The following is a 19,086-nucleotide window of genomic DNA, read 5'->3' as shown; positions in this document are numbered from 1 at the left end:
CGTTAAATGCATTTATGACCATATTTGTGTTTTTGGGTTACCGCTTGTATAGCAATCAGTATCCATCGTGAAATTTCAAAGTGTCCATAATGCACTCAGGTCGCCCCCGACAGAGAGAGGGCCGTAGTAGGGTGTTTCCATAGCGGGCATTAATATCAGAATGACCCTTAAATGCATTTAGGACCATATTTGAATTTTTGGGTTACCAGATGCACGTTTTCAATCACCAGGTGCACGGTTTCAATCACCAGGTGCACGGCTCTATTTCCTCCTCCAGCACTTGTCAAACAGTCCATAAAGCACCCAGGACGGCCCTGAGTGAAAGAGGGCCGTAGTAGGGTGCTCCTATAGCGGGCATTAAAATCAGAATGACCGTTAAATGCATTTATGACCATATTTGTGTTTTTGGGTTACCAGATGCACGGTTTCAATCACCAGGTGCACGGCTCTATTTCCTCCTCCAGCACTTGTCAAACAGTCCATAAAGCACCCAGGACGGCCCTGAGTGAAAGAGGGCCGTAGTAGGGTGCTCCTATAGCGGGCATTAAAATCAGAATGACCGTTAAATGCATTTATGACCATATTTGTGTTTTTGGGTTACCGCTTGTATAGCAATCAGTATCCATCGTGAAATTTCAAAGTGTCCATAATGCACTCAGGTCGCCCCCGACAGAGAGAGGGCCGTAGTAGGGTGTTTCCATAGCGGGCATTAATATCAGAATGACCCTTAAATGCATTTAGGACCATATTTGAATTTTTGGGTTACCAGATGCACGTTTTCAATCACCAGGTGCACGGTTTCAATCACCAGGTGCACGGCTCTATTTCCTCCTCCAGCACTTGTCAAACAGTCCATAAAGCACCCAGGACGGCCCTGAGTGAAAGAGGGCCGTAGTAGGGTGCTCCTATAGCGGGCATTAAAATCAGAATGACCGTTAAATGCATTTATGACCATATTTGTGTTTTTGGGTTACCAGATGCACGGTTTCAATCACCAGGTGCACGGCTCTATTTCCTCCTCCAGCACTTGTCAAACAGTCCATAAAGCACCCAGGACGGCCCTGAGTGAAAGAGGGCCGTAGTAGGGTGCTCCTATAGCGGGCATTAAAATCAGAATGACCGTTAAATGCATTTATGACCATATTTGTGTTTTTGGGTTACCGCTTGTATAGCAATCAGTATCCATCGTGAAATTTCAAAGTGTCCATAATGCACTCAGGTCGCCCCCGACAGAGAGAGGGCCGTAGTAGGGTGTTTCCATAGCGGGCATTAATATCAGAATGACCCTTAAATGCATTTAGGACCATATTTGAATTTTTGGGTTACCAGATGCACGTTTTCAATCACCAGGTGCACGGTTTCAATCACCAGGTGCACGGCTCTATTTCCTCCTCCAGCACTTGTCAAACAGTCCATAAAGCACCCAGGACGGCCCTGAGTGAAAGAGGGCCGTAGTAGGGTGCTCCTATAGCGGGCATTAAAATCAGAATGACCGTTAAATGCATTTATGACCATATTTGTGTTTTTGGGTTACCAGATGCACGGTTTCAATCACCAGGTGCACGGCTCTATTTCCTCCTCCAGCACTTGTCAAACAGTCCATAAAGCACCCAGGACGGCCCTGAGTGAAAGAGGGCCGTAGTAGGGTGCTCCTATAGCGGGCATTAAAATCAGAATGACCGTTAAATGCATTTATGACCATATTTGTGTTTTTGGGTTACCGCTTGTATAGCAATCAGTATCCATCGTGAAATTTCAAAGTGTCCATAATGCACTCAGGTCGCCCCCGACAGAGAGAGGGCCGTAGTAGGGTGTTTCCATAGCGGGCATTAATATCAGAATGACCCTTAAATGCATTTAGGACCATATTTGAATTTTTGGGTTACCAGATGCACGTTTTCAATCACCAGGTGCACGGTTTCAATCACCAGGTGCACGGCTCTATTTCCTCCTCCAGCACTTGTCAAACAGTCCATAAAGCACCCAGGACGGCCCTGAGTGAAAGAGGGCCGTAGTAGGGTGCTCCTATAGCGGGCATTAAAATCAGAATGACCGTTAAATGCATTTATGACCATATTTGTGTTTTTGGGTTACCAGATGCACGGTTTCAATCACCAGGTGCACGGCTCTATTTCCTCCTCCAGCACTTGTCAAACAGTCCATAAAGCACCCAGGACGGCCCTGAGTGAAAGAGGGCCGTAGTAGGGTGCTCCTATAGCGGGCATTAAAATCAGAATGACCGTTAAATGCATTTATGACCATATTTGTGTTTTTGGGTTACCGCTTGTATAGCAATCAGTATCCATCGTGAAATTTCAAAGTGTCCATAATGCACTCAGGTCGCCCCCGACAGAGAGAGGGCCGTAGTAGGGTGTTTCCATAGCGGGCATTAATATCAGAATGACCCTTAAATGCATTTAGGACCATATTTGAATTTTTGGGTTACCAGATGCACGTTTTCAATCACCAGGTGCACGGTTTCAATCACCAGGTGCACGGCTCTATTTCCTCCTCCAGCACTTGTCAAACAGTCCATAAAGCACCCAGGACGGCCCTGAGTGAAAGAGGGCCGTAGTAGGGTGCTCCTATAGCGGGCATTAAAATCAGAATGACCGTTAAATGCATTTATGACCATATTTGTGTTTTTGGGTTACCAGATGCACGGTTTCAATCACCAGGTGCACGGCTCTATTTCCTCCTCCAGCACTTGTCAAACAGTCCATAAAGCACCCAGGACGGCCCTGAGTGAAAGAGGGCCGTAGTAGGGTGCTCCTATAGCGGGCATTAAAATCAGAATGACCGTTAAATGCATTTATGACCATATTTGTGTTTTTGGGTTACCGCTTGTATAGCAATCAGTATCCATCGTGAAATTTCAAAGTGTCCATAATGCACTCAGGTCGCCCCCGACAGAGAGAGGGCCGTAGTAGGGTGTTTCCATAGCGGGCATTAATATCAGAATGACCCTTAAATGCATTTAGGACCATATTTGAATTTTTGGGTTACCAGATGCACGTTTTCAATCACCAGGTGCACGGTTTCAATCACCAGGTGCACGGCTCTATTTCCTCCTCCAGCACTTGTCAAACAGTCCATAAAGCACCCAGGACGGCCCTGAGTGAAAGAGGGCCGTAGTAGGGTGCTCCTATAGCGGGCATTAAAATCAGAATGACCGTTAAATGCATTTATGACCATATTTGTGTTTTTGGGTTACCAGATGCACGGTTTCAATCACCAGGTGCACGGCTCTATTTCCTCCTCCAGCACTTGTCAAACAGTCCATAAAGCACCCAGGACGGCCCTGAGTGAAAGAGGGCCGTAGTAGGGTGCTCCTATAGCGGGCATTAAAATCAGAATGACCGTTAAATGCATTTATGACCATATTTGTGTTTTTGGGTTACCGCTTGTATAGCAATCAGTATCCATCGTGAAATTTCAAAGTGTCCATAATGCACTCAGGTCGCCCCCGACAGAGAGAGGGCCGTAGTAGGGTGTTTCCATAGCGGGCATTAATATCAGAATGACCCTTAAATGCATTTAGGACCATATTTGAATTTTTGGGTTACCAGATGCACGTTTTCAATCACCAGGTGCACGGTTTCAATCACCAGGTGCACGGCTCTATTTCCTCCTCCAGCACTTGTCAAACAGTCCATAAAGCACCCAGGACGGCCCTGAGTGAAAGAGGGCCGTAGTAGGGTGCTCCTATAGCGGGCATTAAAATCAGAATGACCGTTAAATGCATTTATGACCATATTTGTGTTTTTGGGTTACCAGATGCACGGTTTCAATCACCAGGTGCACGGCTCTATTTCCTCCTCCAGCACTTGTCAAACAGTCCATAAAGCACCCAGGACGGCCCTGAGTGAAAGAGGGCCGTAGTAGGGTGCTCCTATAGCGGGCATTAAAATCAGAATGACCGTTAAATGCATTTATGACCATATTTGTGTTTTTGGGTTACCGCTTGTATAGCAATCAGTATCCATCGTGAAATTTCAAAGTGTCCATAATGCACTCAGGTCGCCCCCGACAGAGAGAGGGCCGTAGTAGGGTGTTTCCATAGCGGGCATTAATATCAGAATGACCCTTAAATGCATTTAGGACCATATTTGAATTTTTGGGTTACCAGATGCACGTTTTCAATCACCAGGTGCACGGTTTCAATCACCAGGTGCACGGCTCTATTTCCTCCTCCAGCACTTGTCAAACAGTCCATAAAGCACCCAGGACGGCCCTGAGTGAAAGAGGGCCGTAGTAGGGTGCTCCTATAGCGGGCATTAAAATCAGAATGACCGTTAAATGCATTTATGACCATATTTGTGTTTTTGGGTTACCAGATGCACGGTTTCAATCACCAGGTGCACGGCTCTATTTCCTCCTCCAGCACTTGTCAAACAGTCCATAAAGCACCCAGGACGGCCCTGAGTGAAAGAGGGCCGTAGTAGGGTGCTCCTATAGCGGGCATTAAAATCAGAATGACCGTTAAATGCATTTATGACCATATTTGTGTTTTTGGGTTACCGCTTGTATAGCAATCAGTATCCATCGTGAAATTTCAAAGTGTCCATAATGCACTCAGGTCGCCCCCGACAGAGAGAGGGCCGTAGTAGGGTGTTTCCATAGCGGGCATTAATATCAGAATGACCCTTAAATGCATTTAGGACCATATTTGAATTTTTGGGTTACCAGATGCACGTTTTCAATCACCAGGTGCACGGTTTCAATCACCAGGTGCACGGCTCTATTTCCTCCTCCAGCACTTGTCAAACAGTCCATAAAGCACCCAGGACGGCCCTGAGTGAAAGAGGGCCGTAGTAGGGTGCTCCTATAGCGGGCATTAAAATCAGAATGACCGTTAAATGCATTTATGACCATATTTGTGTTTTTGGGTTACCAGATGCACGGTTTCAATCACCAGGTGCACGGCTCTATTTCCTCCTCCAGCACTTGTCAAACAGTCCATAAAGCACCCAGGACGGCCCTGAGTGAAAGAGGGCCGTAGTAGGGTGCTCCTATAGCGGGCATTAAAATCAGAATGACCGTTAAATGCATTTATGACCATATTTGTGTTTTTGGGTTACCGCTTGTATAGCAATCAGTATCCATCGTGAAATTTCAAAGTGTCCATAATGCACTCAGGTCGCCCCCGACAGAGAGAGGGCCGTAGTAGGGTGTTTCCATAGCGGGCATTAATATCAGAATGACCCTTAAATGCATTTAGGACCATATTTGAATTTTTGGGTTACCAGATGCACGTTTTCAATCACCAGGTGCACGGTTTCAATCACCAGGTGCACGGCTCTATTTCCTCCTCCAGCACTTGTCAAACAGTCCATAAAGCACCCAGGACGGCCCTGAGTGAAAGAGGGCCGTAGTAGGGTGCTCCTATAGCGGGCATTAAAATCAGAATGACCGTTAAATGCATTTATGACCATATTTGTGTTTTTGGGTTACCGCTTGTATAGCAATCAGTATCCATCGTGAAATTTCAAAGTGTCCATAATGCACTCAGGTCGCCCCCGACAGAGAGAGGGCCGTAGTAGGGTGTTTCCATAGCGGGCATTAATATCAGAATGACCCTTAAATGCATTTAGGACCATATTTGAATTTTTGGGTTACCAGATGCACGTTTTCAATCACCAGGTGCACGGTTTCAATCACCAGGTGCACGGCTCTATTTCCTCCTCCAGCACTTGTCAAACAGTCCATAAAGCACCCAGGACGGCCCTGAGTGAAAGAGGGCCGTAGTAGGGTGCTCCTATAGCGGGCATTAAAATCAGAATGACCGTTAAATGCATTTATGACCATATTTGTGTTTTTGGGTTACCAGATGCACGGTTTCAATCACCAGGTGCACGGCTCTATTTCCTCCTCCAGCACTTGTCAAACAGTCCATAAAGCACCCAGGACGGCCCTGAGTGAAAGAGGGCCGTAGTAGGGTGCTCCTATAGCGGGCATTAAAATCAGAATGACCGTTAAATGCATTTATGACCATATTTGTGTTTTTGGGTTACCAGATGCACGGTTTCAATCACCAGGTGCACGGCTCTATTTCCTCCTCCAGCACTTGTCAAACAGTCCATAAAGCACCCAGGACGGCCCTGAGTGAAAGAGGGCCGTAGTAGGGTGCTCCTATAGCGGGCATTAAAATCAGAATGACCGTTAAATGCATTTATGACCATATTTGTGTTTTTGGGTTACCAGATGCACGGTTTCAATCACCAGGTGCACGGCTCTATTTCCTCCTCCAGCACTTGTCAAACAGTCCATAAAGCACCCAGGACGGCCCTGAGTGAAAGAGGGCCGTAGTAGGGTGCTCCTATAGCGGGCATTAAAATCAGAATGACCGTTAAATGCATTTATGACCATATTTGTGTTTTTGGGTTACCAGATGCACGGTTTCAATCACCAGGTGCACGGCTCTATTTCCTCCTCCAGCACTTGTCAAACAGTCCATAAAGCACCCAGGACGGCCCTGAGTGAAAGAGGGCCGTAGTAGGGTGCTCCTATAGCGGGCATTAAAATCAGAATGACCGTTAAATGCATTTATGACCATATTTGTGTTTTTGGGTTACCGCTTGTATAGCAATCAGTATCCATCGTGAAATTTCAAAGTGTCCATAATGCACTCAGGTCGCCCCCGACAGAGAGAGGGCCGTAGTAGGGTGTTTCCATAGCGGGCATTAATATCAGAATGACCCTTAAATGCATTTAGGACCATATTTGAATTTTTGGGTTACCAGATGCACGTTTTCAATCACCAGGTGCACGGTTTCAATCACCAGGTGCACGGCTCTATTTCCTCCTCCAGCACTTGTCAAACAGTCCATAAAGCACCCAGGACGGCCCTGAGTGAAAGAGGGCCGTAGTAGGGTGCTCCTATAGCGGGCATTAAAATCAGAATGACCGTTAAATGCATTTATGACCATATTTGTGTTTTTGGGTTACCAGATGCACGGTTTCAATCACCAGGTGCACGGCTCTATTTCCTCCTCCAGCACTTGTCAAACAGTCCATAAAGCACCCAGGACGGCCCTGAGTGAAAGAGGGCCGTAGTAGGGTGCTCCTATAGCGGGCATTAAAATCAGAATGACCGTTAAATGCATTTATGACCATATTTGTGTTTTTGGGTTACCAGATGCACGGTTTCAATCACCAGGTGCACGGCTCTATTTCCTCCTCCAGCACTTGTCAAACAGTCCATAAAGCACCCAGGACGGCCCTGAGTGAAAGAGGGCCGTAGTAGGGTGCTCCTATAGCGGGCATTAAAATCAGAATGACCGTTAAATGCATTTATGACCATATTTGTGTTTTTGGGTTACCGCTTGTATAGCAATCAGTATCCATCGTGAAATTTCAAAGTGTCCATAATGCACTCAGGTCGCCCCCGACAGAGAGAGGGCCGTAGTAGGGTGTTTCCATAGCGGGCATTAATATCAGAATGACCCTTAAATGCATTTAGGACCATATTTGAATTTTTGGGTTACCAGATGCACGTTTTCAATCACCAGGTGCACGGTTTCAATCACCAGGTGCACGGCTCTATTTCCTCCTCCAGCACTTGTCAAACAGTCCATAAAGCACCCAGGACGGCCCTGAGTGAAAGAGGGCCGTAGTAGGGTGCTCCTATAGCGGGCATTAAAATCAGAATGACCGTTAAATGCATTTATGACCATATTTGTGTTTTTGGGTTACCGCTTGTATAGCAATCAGTATCCATCGTGAAATTTCAAAGTGTCCATAATGCACTCAGGTCGCCCCCGACAGAGAGAGGGCCGTAGTAGGGTGTTTCCATAGCGGGCATTAATATCAGAATGACCCTTAAATGCATTTAGGACCATATTTGAATTTTTGGGTTACCAGATGCACGTTTTCAATCACCAGGTGCACGGTTTCAATCACCAGGTGCACGGCTCTATTTCCTCCTCCAGCACTTGTCAAACAGTCCATAAAGCACCCAGGACGGCCCTGAGTGAAAGAGGGCCGTAGTAGGGTGCTCCTATAGCGGGCATTAAAATCAGAATGACCGTTAAATGCATTTATGACCATATTTGTGTTTTTGGGTTACCAGATGCACGGTTTCAATCACCAGGTGCACGGCTCTATTTCCTCCTCCAGCACTTGTCAAACAGTCCATAAAGCACCCAGGACGGCCCTGAGTGAAAGAGGGCCGTAGTAGGGTGCTCCTATAGCGGGCATTAAAATCAGAATGACCGTTAAATGCATTTATGACCATATTTGTGTTTTTGGGTTACCGCTTGTATAGCAATCAGTATCCATCGTGAAATTTCAAAGTGTCCATAATGCACTCAGGTCGCCCCCGACAGAGAGAGGGCCGTAGTAGGGTGTTTCCATAGCGGGCATTAATATCAGAATGACCCTTAAATGCATTTAGGACCATATTTGAATTTTTGGGTTACCAGATGCACGTTTTCAATCACCAGGTGCACGGTTTCAATCACCAGGTGCACGGCTCTATTTCCTCCTCCAGCACTTGTCAAACAGTCCATAAAGCACCCAGGACGGCCCTGAGTGAAAGAGGGCCGTAGTAGGGTGCTCCTATAGCGGGCATTAAAATCAGAATGACCGTTAAATGCATTTATGACCATATTTGTGTTTTTGGGTTACCAGATGCACGGTTTCAATCACCAGGTGCACGGCTCTATTTCCTCCTCCAGCACTTGTCAAACAGTCCATAAAGCACCCAGGACGGCCCTGAGTGAAAGAGGGCCGTAGTAGGGTGCTCCTATAGCGGGCATTAAAATCAGAATGACCGTTAAATGCATTTATGACCATATTTGTGTTTTTGGGTTACCGCTTGTATAGCAATCAGTATCCATCGTGAAATTTCAAAGTGTCCATAATGCACTCAGGTCGCCCCCGACAGAGAGAGGGCCGTAGTAGGGTGTTTCCATAGCGGGCATTAATATCAGAATGACCCTTAAATGCATTTAGGACCATATTTGAATTTTTGGGTTACCAGATGCACGTTTTCAATCACCAGGTGCACGGTTTCAATCACCAGGTGCACGGCTCTATTTCCTCCTCCAGCACTTGTCAAACAGTCCATAAAGCACCCAGGACGGCCCTGAGTGAAAGAGGGCCGTAGTAGGGTGCTCCTATAGCGGGCATTAAAATCAGAATGACCGTTAAATGCATTTATGACCATATTTGTGTTTTTGGGTTACCAGATGCACGGTTTCAATCACCAGGTGCACGGCTCTATTTCCTCCTCCAGCACTTGTCAAACAGTCCATAAAGCACCCAGGACGGCCCTGAGTGAAAGAGGGCCGTAGTAGGGTGCTCCTATAGCGGGCATTAAAATCAGAATGACCGTTAAATGCATTTATGACCATATTTGTGTTTTTGGGTTACCGCTTGTATAGCAATCAGTATCCATCGTGAAATTTCAAAGTGTCCATAATGCACTCAGGTCGCCCCCGACAGAGAGAGGGCCGTAGTAGGGTGTTTCCATAGCGGGCATTAATATCAGAATGACCCTTAAATGCATTTAGGACCATATTTGAATTTTTGGGTTACCAGATGCACGTTTTCAATCACCAGGTGCACGGTTTCAATCACCAGGTGCACGGCTCTATTTCCTCCTCCAGCACTTGTCAAACAGTCCATAAAGCACCCAGGACGGCCCTGAGTGAAAGAGGGCCGTAGTAGGGTGCTCCTATAGCGGGCATTAAAATCAGAATGACCGTTAAATGCATTTATGACCATATTTGTGTTTTTGGGTTACCAGATGCACGGTTTCAATCACCAGGTGCACGGCTCTATTTCCTCCTCCAGCACTTGTCAAACAGTCCATAAAGCACCCAGGACGGCCCTGAGTGAAAGAGGGCCGTAGTAGGGTGCTCCTATAGCGGGCATTAAAATCAGAATGACCGTTAAATGCATTTATGACCATATTTGTGTTTTTGGGTTACCGCTTGTATAGCAATCAGTATCCATCGTGAAATTTCAAAGTGTCCATAATGCACTCAGGTCGCCCCCGACAGAGAGAGGGCCGTAGTAGGGTGTTTCCATAGCGGGCATTAATATCAGAATGACCCTTAAATGCATTTAGGACCATATTTGAATTTTTGGGTTACCAGATGCACGTTTTCAATCACCAGGTGCACGGTTTCAATCACCAGGTGCACGGCTCTATTTCCTCCTCCAGCACTTGTCAAACAGTCCATAAAGCACCCAGGACGGCCCTGAGTGAAAGAGGGCCGTAGTAGGGTGCTCCTATAGCGGGCATTAAAATCAGAATGACCGTTAAATGCATTTATGACCATATTTGTGTTTTTGGGTTACCAGATGCACGGTTTCAATCACCAGGTGCACGGCTCTATTTCCTCCTCCAGCACTTGTCAAACAGTCCATAAAGCACCCAGGACGGCCCTGAGTGAAAGAGGGCCGTAGTAGGGTGCTCCTATAGCGGGCATTAAAATCAGAATGACCGTTAAATGCATTTATGACCATATTTGTGTTTTTGGGTTACCGCTTGTATAGCAATCAGTATCCATCGTGAAATTTCAAAGTGTCCATAATGCACTCAGGTCGCCCCCGACAGAGAGAGGGCCGTAGTAGGGTGTTTCCATAGCGGGCATTAATATCAGAATGACCCTTAAATGCATTTAGGACCATATTTGAATTTTTGGGTTACCAGATGCACGTTTTCAATCACCAGGTGCACGGTTTCAATCACCAGGTGCACGGCTCTATTTCCTCCTCCAGCACTTGTCAAACAGTCCATAAAGCACCCAGGACGGCCCTGAGTGAAAGAGGGCCGTAGTAGGGTGCTCCTATAGCGGGCATTAAAATCAGAATGACCGTTAAATGCATTTATGACCATATTTGTGTTTTTGGGTTACCAGATGCACGGTTTCAATCACCAGGTGCACGGCTCTATTTCCTCCTCCAGCACTTGTCAAACAGTCCATAAAGCACCCAGGACGGCCCTGAGTGAAAGAGGGCCGTAGTAGGGTGCTCCTATAGCGGGCATTAAAATCAGAATGACCGTTAAATGCATTTATGACCATATTTGTGTTTTTGGGTTACCGCTTGTATAGCAATCAGTATCCATCGTGAAATTTCAAAGTGTCCATAATGCACTCAGGTCGCCCCCGACAGAGAGAGGGCCGTAGTAGGGTGTTTCCATAGCGGGCATTAATATCAGAATGACCCTTAAATGCATTTAGGACCATATTTGAATTTTTGGGTTACCAGATGCACGTTTTCAATCACCAGGTGCACGGTTTCAATCACCAGGTGCACGGCTCTATTTCCTCCTCCAGCACTTGTCAAACAGTCCATAAAGCACCCAGGACGGCCCTGAGTGAAAGAGGGCCGTAGTAGGGTGCTCCTATAGCGGGCATTAAAATCAGAATGACCGTTAAATGCATTTATGACCATATTTGTGTTTTTGGGTTACCAGATGCACGGTTTCAATCACCAGGTGCACGGCTCTATTTCCTCCTCCAGCACTTGTCAAACAGTCCATAAAGCACCCAGGACGGCCCTGAGTGAAAGAGGGCCGTAGTAGGGTGCTCCTATAGCGGGCATTAAAATCAGAATGACCGTTAAATGCATTTATGACCATATTTGTGTTTTTGGGTTACCAGATGCACGGTTTCAATCACCAGGTGCACGGCTCTATTTCCTCCTCCAGCACTTGTCAAACAGTCCATAAAGCACCCAGGACGGCCCTGAGTGAAAGAGGGCCGTAGTAGGGTGCTCCTATAGCGGGCATTAAAATCAGAATGACCGTTAAATGCATTTATGACCATATTTGTGTTTTTGGGTTACCGCTTGTATAGCAATCAGTATCCATCGTGAAATTTCAAAGTGTCCATAATGCACTCAGGTCGCCCCCGACAGAGAGAGGGCCGTAGTAGGGTGTTTCCATAGCGGGCATTAATATCAGAATGACCCTTAAATGCATTTAGGACCATATTTGAATTTTTGGGTTACCAGATGCACGTTTTCAATCACCAGGTGCACGGTTTCAATCACCAGGTGCACGGCTCTATTTCCTCCTCCAGCACTTGTCAAACAGTCCATAAAGCACCCAGGACGGCCCTGAGTGAAAGAGGGCCGTAGTAGGGTGCTCCTATAGCGGGCATTAAAATCAGAATGACCGTTAAATGCATTTATGACCATATTTGTGTTTTTGGGTTACCAGATGCACGGTTTCAATCACCAGGTGCACGGCTCTATTTCCTCCTCCAGCACTTGTCAAACAGTCCATAAAGCACCCAGGACGGCCCTGAGTGAAAGAGGGCCGTAGTAGGGTGCTCCTATAGCGGGCATTAAAATCAGAATGACCGTTAAATGCATTTATGACCATATTTGTGTTTTTGGGTTACCGCTTGTATAGCAATCAGTATCCATCGTGAAATTTCAAAGTGTCCATAATGCACTCAGGTCGCCCCCGACAGAGAGAGGGCCGTAGTAGGGTGTTTCCATAGCGGGCATTAATATCAGAATGACCCTTAAATGCATTTAGGACCATATTTGAATTTTTGGGTTACCAGATGCACGTTTTCAATCACCAGGTGCACGGTTTCAATCACCAGGTGCACGGCTCTATTTCCTCCTCCAGCAACTTGTCAAACAGTCCATAAGCACCCAGGACGGCCCTGAGTGAAAGAGGGCCGTAGTAGGGTGCTCCTTAAGCGGGCATTAAAATCAGAATGACCGTTAAATGCATTTATGACCATATTGTGTTTTTGGGTTACCAGATGCACGGTTTCAATCACAGGGCACGGCTCTATTTCCTCCTCCAGCACTTGTCAAACAGTCCATAAAGCCACCCAGGACGGCCCTGAGTGAAAGAGGGCCGTAGTAGGGTGCTCCATATAGCGGGCATTAAAATCAAATGACCGTTAAATGCATTATGACCATCTTTGTGTTTTTGGTCCAGATGCACGGTTTCATCACCAGGTGCACGGCTCTATTTCCTCCTCCAGCACTTGTCAAACAGTCCATAAAGCACCCAGGACGCCCTGAGTGAAGAGGCCGTAGTAGGGTGCTCCTATAGCGGTCATTAAAATCAGAATGACCGTTAAAATGCATTTATGACCATATTTGTGTTTTTGGGTTACCGCTTGTATAGCAATCAGTATCCATCGTGAAATTTCAAAGTGTCCATAATGCACTCAGGTCGCCCCCGACAGAGAGAGGGCCGTAGTAGGGTGTTTCCATAGCGGGCATTAATATCAGAATGACCCTTAAATGCATTTAGGACCATATTTGAATTTTGGGTTACCAGATGCACGTTTCAATCACCAGGTGCACGGTTTCAATCACCAGGTGCACGGCTCTATTTCCTCCTCCAGCACTTGTCAAACAGTCCATAAAGCACCCAGGACGGCCCTGAGTGAAAGAGGGCCGTAGTAGGGTGCTCCTATAGCGGGCATTAAAATCAGAATGACCGTTAAATGCATTTATGACCATATTTGTGTTTTTGGTTACCAGATGCACGGTTCAATCACCAGGTGCACGGCTCTATTTCCTCCTCCAGCACTTGTCAAACAGTCCATAAGCACCCAGGACGGCCCTGAGTGAAAGAGGGCCGTAGTAGGGTGCTCCTATAGCGGGCATTAAAATCAGAATGACCGTTAAATGCATTTATGACCATATTTGGTGTTTTGGGTTACCAGATGCACGGTTTCAATCACCAGGTGCACGGCTCTATTTCCTCCTCCAGCACTTGTCAAACAGTCCATAAAGCACCCAGGACGGCCCTGAGTGAAAGAGGGCCGTAGTAGGGTGCTCCTATAGCGGGCATTAAAATCAGAATGACCGTTAAATGCATTTATGACCATATTTGTGTTTTTGGGTTACCGCTTGTATAGCAATCAGTATCCATCGTGAAATTTCAAAGTGTCCATAATGCACTCAGGTCGCCCCCGACAGAGAGAGGGCCGTAGTAGGGTGTTTCCATAGCGGGCATTAATATCAGAATGACCCTTAAATGCATTTAGGACCATATTTGAATTTTTGGGTTACCAGATGCACGTTTTCAATCACCAGGTGCACGGTTTCAATCACCAGGTGCACGGCTCTATTTCCTCCTCCAGCACTTGTCAAACAGTCCATAAAGCACCCAGGACGGCCCTGAGTGAAAGAGGGCCGTAGTAGGGTGCTCCTATAGCGGGCATTAAAATCAGAATGACCGTTAAATGCATTTATGACCATATTTGTGTTTTTGGGTTACCAGATGCACGGTTTCAATCACCAGGTGCACGGCTCTATTTCCTCCTCCAGCACTTGTCAAACAGTCCATAAAGCACCCAGGACGGCCCTGAGTGAAAGAGGGCCGTAGTAGGGTGCTCCTATAGCGGGCATTAAAATCAGAATGACCGTTAAATGCATTTATGACCATATTTGTGTTTTTGGGTTACCGCTTGTATAGCAATCAGTATCCATCGTGAAATTTCAAAGTGTCCATAATGCACTCAGGTCGCCCCCGACAGAGAGAGGGCCGTAGTAGGGTGTTTCCATAGCGGGCATTAATATCAGAATGACCCTTAAATGCATTTAGGACCATATTTGAATTTTTGGGTTACCAGATGCACGTTTTCAATCACCAGGTGCACGGTTTCAATCACCAGGTGCACGGCTCTATTTCCTCCTCCAGCACTTGTCAAACAGTCCATAAAGCACCCAGGACGGCCCTGAGTGAAAGAGGGCCGTAGTAGGGTGCTCCTATAGCGGGCATTAAAATCAGAATGACCGTTAAATGCATTTATGACCATATTTGTGTTTTTGGGTTACCAGATGCACGGTTTCAATCACCAGGTGCACGGCTCTATTTCCTCCTCCAGCACTTGTCAAACAGTCCATAAAGCACCCAGGACGGCCCTGAGTGAAAGAGGGCCGTAGTAGGGTGCTCCTATAGCGGGCATTAAAATCAGAATGACCGTTAAATGCATTTATGACCATATTTGTGTTTTTGGGTTACCGCTTGTATAGCAATCAGTATCCATCGTGAAATTTCAAAGTGTCCATAATGCACTCAGGTCGCCCCCGACAGAGAGAGGGCCGTAGTAGGGTGTTTCCATAGCGGGCATTAATATCAGAATGACCCTTAAATGCATTTAGGACCATATTTGAATTTTTGGGTTACCAGATGCACGTTTTCAATCACCAGGTGCACGGTTTCAATCACCAGGTGCACGGCTCTATTTCCTCCTCCAGCACTTGTCAAACAGTCCATAAAGCACCCAGGACGGCCCTGAGTGAAAGAGGGCCGTAGTAGGGTGCTCCTATAGCGGGCATTAAAATCAGAATGACCGTTAAATGCATTTATGACCATATTTGTGTTTTTGGGTTACCAGATGCACGGTTTCAATCACCAGGTGCACGGCTCTATTTCCTCCTCCAGCACTTGTCAAACAGTCCATAAAGCACCCAGGACGGCCCTGAGTGAAAGAGGGCCGTAGTAGGGTGCTCCTATAGCGGGCATTAAAATCAGAATGACCGTTAAATGCATTTATGACCATATTTGTGTTTTTGGGTTACCGCTTGTATAGCAATCAGTATCCATCGTGAAATTTCAAAGTGTCCATAATGCACTCAGGTCGCCCCCGACAGAGAGAGGGCCGTAGTAGGGTGTTTCCATAGCGGGCATTAATATCAGAATGACCCTTAAATGCATTTAGGACCATATTTGAATTTTTGGGTTACCAGATGCACGTTTTCAATCACCAGGTGCACGGTTTCAATCACCAGGTGCACGGCTCTATTTCCTCCTCCAGCACTTGTCAAACAGTCCATAAAGCACCCAGGACGGCCCTGAGTGAAAGAGGGCCGTAGTAGGGTGCTCCTATAGCGGGCATTAAAATCAGAATGACCGTTAAATGCATTTATGACCATATTTGTGTTTTTGGGTTACCAGATGCACGGTTTCAATCACCAGGTGCACGGCTCTATTTCCTCCTCCAGCACTTGTCAAACAGTCCATAAAGCACCCAGGACGGCCCTGAGTGAAAGAGGGCCGTAGTAGGGTGCTCCTATAGCGGGCATTAAAATCAGAATGACCGTTAAATGCATTTATGACCATATTTGTGTTTTTGGGTTACCGCTTGTATAGCAATCAGTATCCATCGTGAAATTTCAAAGTGTCCATAATGCACTCAGGTCGCCCCCGACAGAGAGAGGGCCGTAGTAGGGTGTTTCCATAGCGGGCATTAATATCAGAATGACCCTTAAATGCATTTAGGACCATATTTGAATTTTTGGGTTACCAGATGCACGTTTTCAATCACCAGGTGCACGGTTTCAATCACCAGGTGCACGGCTCTATTTCCTCCTCCAGCACTTGTCAAACAGTCCATAAAGCACCCAGGACGGCCCTGAGTGAAAGAGGGCCGTAGTAGGGTGCTCCTATAGCGGGCATTAAAATCAGAATGACCGTTAAATGCATTTATGACCATATTTGTGTTTTTGGGTTACCAGATGCACGGTTTCAATCACCAGGTGCACGGCTCTATTTCCTCCTCCAGCACTTGTCAAACAGTCCATAAAGCACCCAGGACGGCCCTGAGTGAAAGAGGGCCGTAGTAGGGTGCTCCTATAGCGGGCATTAAAATCAGAATGACCGTTAAATGCATTTATGACCATATTTGTGTTTTTGGGTTACCGCTTGTATAGCAATCAGTATCCATCGTGAAATTTCAAAGTGTCCATAATGCACTCAGGTCGCCCCCGACAGAGAGAGGGCCGTAGTAGGGTGTTTCCATAGCGGGCATTAATATCAGAATGACCCTTAAATGCATTTAGGACCATATTTGAATTTTTGGGTTACCAGATGCACGTTTTCAATCACCAGGTGCACGGTTTCAATCACCAGGTGCACGGCTCTATTTCCTCCTCCAGCACTTGTCAAACAGTCCATAAAGCACCCAGGACGGCCCTGAGTGAAAGAGGGCCGTAGTAGGGTGCTCCTATAGCGGGCATTAAAATCAGAATGACCGTTAAATGCATTTATGACCATATTTGTGTTTTTGGGTTACCAGATGCACGGTTTCAATCACCAGGTGCACGGCTCTATTTCCTCCTCCAGCACTTGTCAAACAGTCCATAAAGCACCCAGGACGGCCCTGAGTGAAAGAGGGCCGTAGTAGGGTGCTCCTATAGCGGGCATTAAAATCAGAATGACCGTTAAATGCATTTATGACCATATTTGTGTTTTTGGGTTACCAGATGCACGGTTTCAATCACCAGGTGCACGGCTCTATTTCCTCCTCCAGCACTTGTCAAACAGTCCATAAAGCACCCAGGACGGCCCTGAGTGAAAGAGGGCCGTAGTAGGGTGCTCCTATAGCGGGCATTAAAATCAGAATGACCGTTAAATGCATTTATGACCATATTTGTGTTTTTGGGTTACCGCTTGTATAGCAATCAGTATCCATCGTGAAATTTCAAAGTGTCCATAATGCACTCAGGTCGCCCCCGACAGAGAGAGGGCCGTAGTAGGGTGTTTCCATAGCGGGCATTAATATCAGAATGACCCTTAAATGCATTTAGGACCATATTTGAATTTTTGGGTTACCAGATGCACGTTTTCAATCACCAGGTGCACGGTTTCAATCACCAGGTGCACGGCTCTATTTCCTCCTCCAGCACTTGTCAAACAGTCCATAAAGCACCCAGGACGGCCCTGAGTGAAAGAGGGCCGTAGTAGGGTGCTCCTATAGCGGGCATTAAAATCAGAATGACCGTTAAATGCATTTATGACCATATTTGTGTTTTTGGGTTACCAGATGCACGGTTTCAATCACCAGGTGCACGGCTCTATTTCCTCCTCCAGCACTTGTCAAACAGTCCATAAAGCACCCAGGACGGCCCTGAGTGAAAGAGGGCCGTAGTAGGGTGCTCCTATAGCGGGCATTAAAATCAGAATGACCGTTAAATGCATTTATGACCATATTTGTGTTTTTGGGTTACCGCTTGTATAGCAATCAGTATCCATCGTGAAATTTCAAAGTGTCCATAATGCACTCAGGTCGCCCCCGACAGAGAGAGGGCCGTAGTAGGGTGTTTCCATAGCGGGCATTAATATCAGAATGACCCTTAAATGCATTTAGGACCATATTTGAATTTTTGGGTTACCAGATGCACGTTTTCAATCACCAGGTGCACGGTTTCAATCACCAGGTGCACGGCTCTATTTCCTCCTCCAGCACTTGTCAAACAGTCCATAAAGCACCCAGGACGGCCCTGAGTGAAAGAGGGCCGTAGTAGGGTGCTCCTATAGCGGGCATTAAAATCAGAATGACCGTTAAATGCATTTATGACCATATTTGTGTTTTTGGGTTACCGCTTGTATAGCAATCAGTATCCATCGTGAAATTTCAAAGTGTCCATAATGCACTCAGGTCGCCCCCGACAGAGAGAGGGCCGTAGTAGGGTGTTTCCATAGCGGGCATTAATATCAGAATGACCCTTAAATGCATTTAGGACCATATTTGAATTTTTGGGTTACCAGATGCACGTTTTCAATCACCAGGTGCACGGTTTCAATCACCAGGTGCACGGCTCTATTTCCTCCTCCAGCACTTGTCAAACAGTCCATAAAGCACCCAGGACGGCCCTGAGTGAAAGAGGGCCGTAGTAGGGTGCTCCTATAGCGGGCATTAAAATCAGAATGACCGTTAAATGCATTTATGACCATATTTGTGTTTTTGGGTTACCAGATGCACGGTTTCAATCACCAGGTGCACGGCTCTATTTCCTCCTCCAGCACTTGTCAAACAGTCCATAAAGCACCCAGGACGGCCCTGAGTGAAAGAGGGCCGTAGTAGGGTGCTCCTATAGCGGGCATTAAAATCAGAATGACCGTTAAATGCATTTATGACCATATTTGTGTTTTTGGGTTACCAGATGCACGGTTTCAATCACCAGGTGCACGGCTCTATTTCCTCCTCCAGCACTTGTCAAACAGTCCATAAAGCACCCAGGACGGCCCTGAGTGAAAGAGGGCCGTAGTAGGGTGCTCCTATAGCGGGCATTAAAATCAGAATGACCGTTAAATGCATTTATGACCATATTTGTGTTTTTGGGTTACCGCTTGTATAGCAATCA

This window comes from Oncorhynchus kisutch, unplaced genomic scaffold (assembly GCF_002021735.2).
Source record: "Oncorhynchus kisutch isolate 150728-3 unplaced genomic scaffold, Okis_V2 scaffold383, whole genome shotgun sequence".
Taxonomy (NCBI): Eukaryota; Metazoa; Chordata; class Actinopteri; order Salmoniformes; family Salmonidae; genus Oncorhynchus; species Oncorhynchus kisutch.
This window is presented reverse-complemented; position numbering follows the sequence as displayed.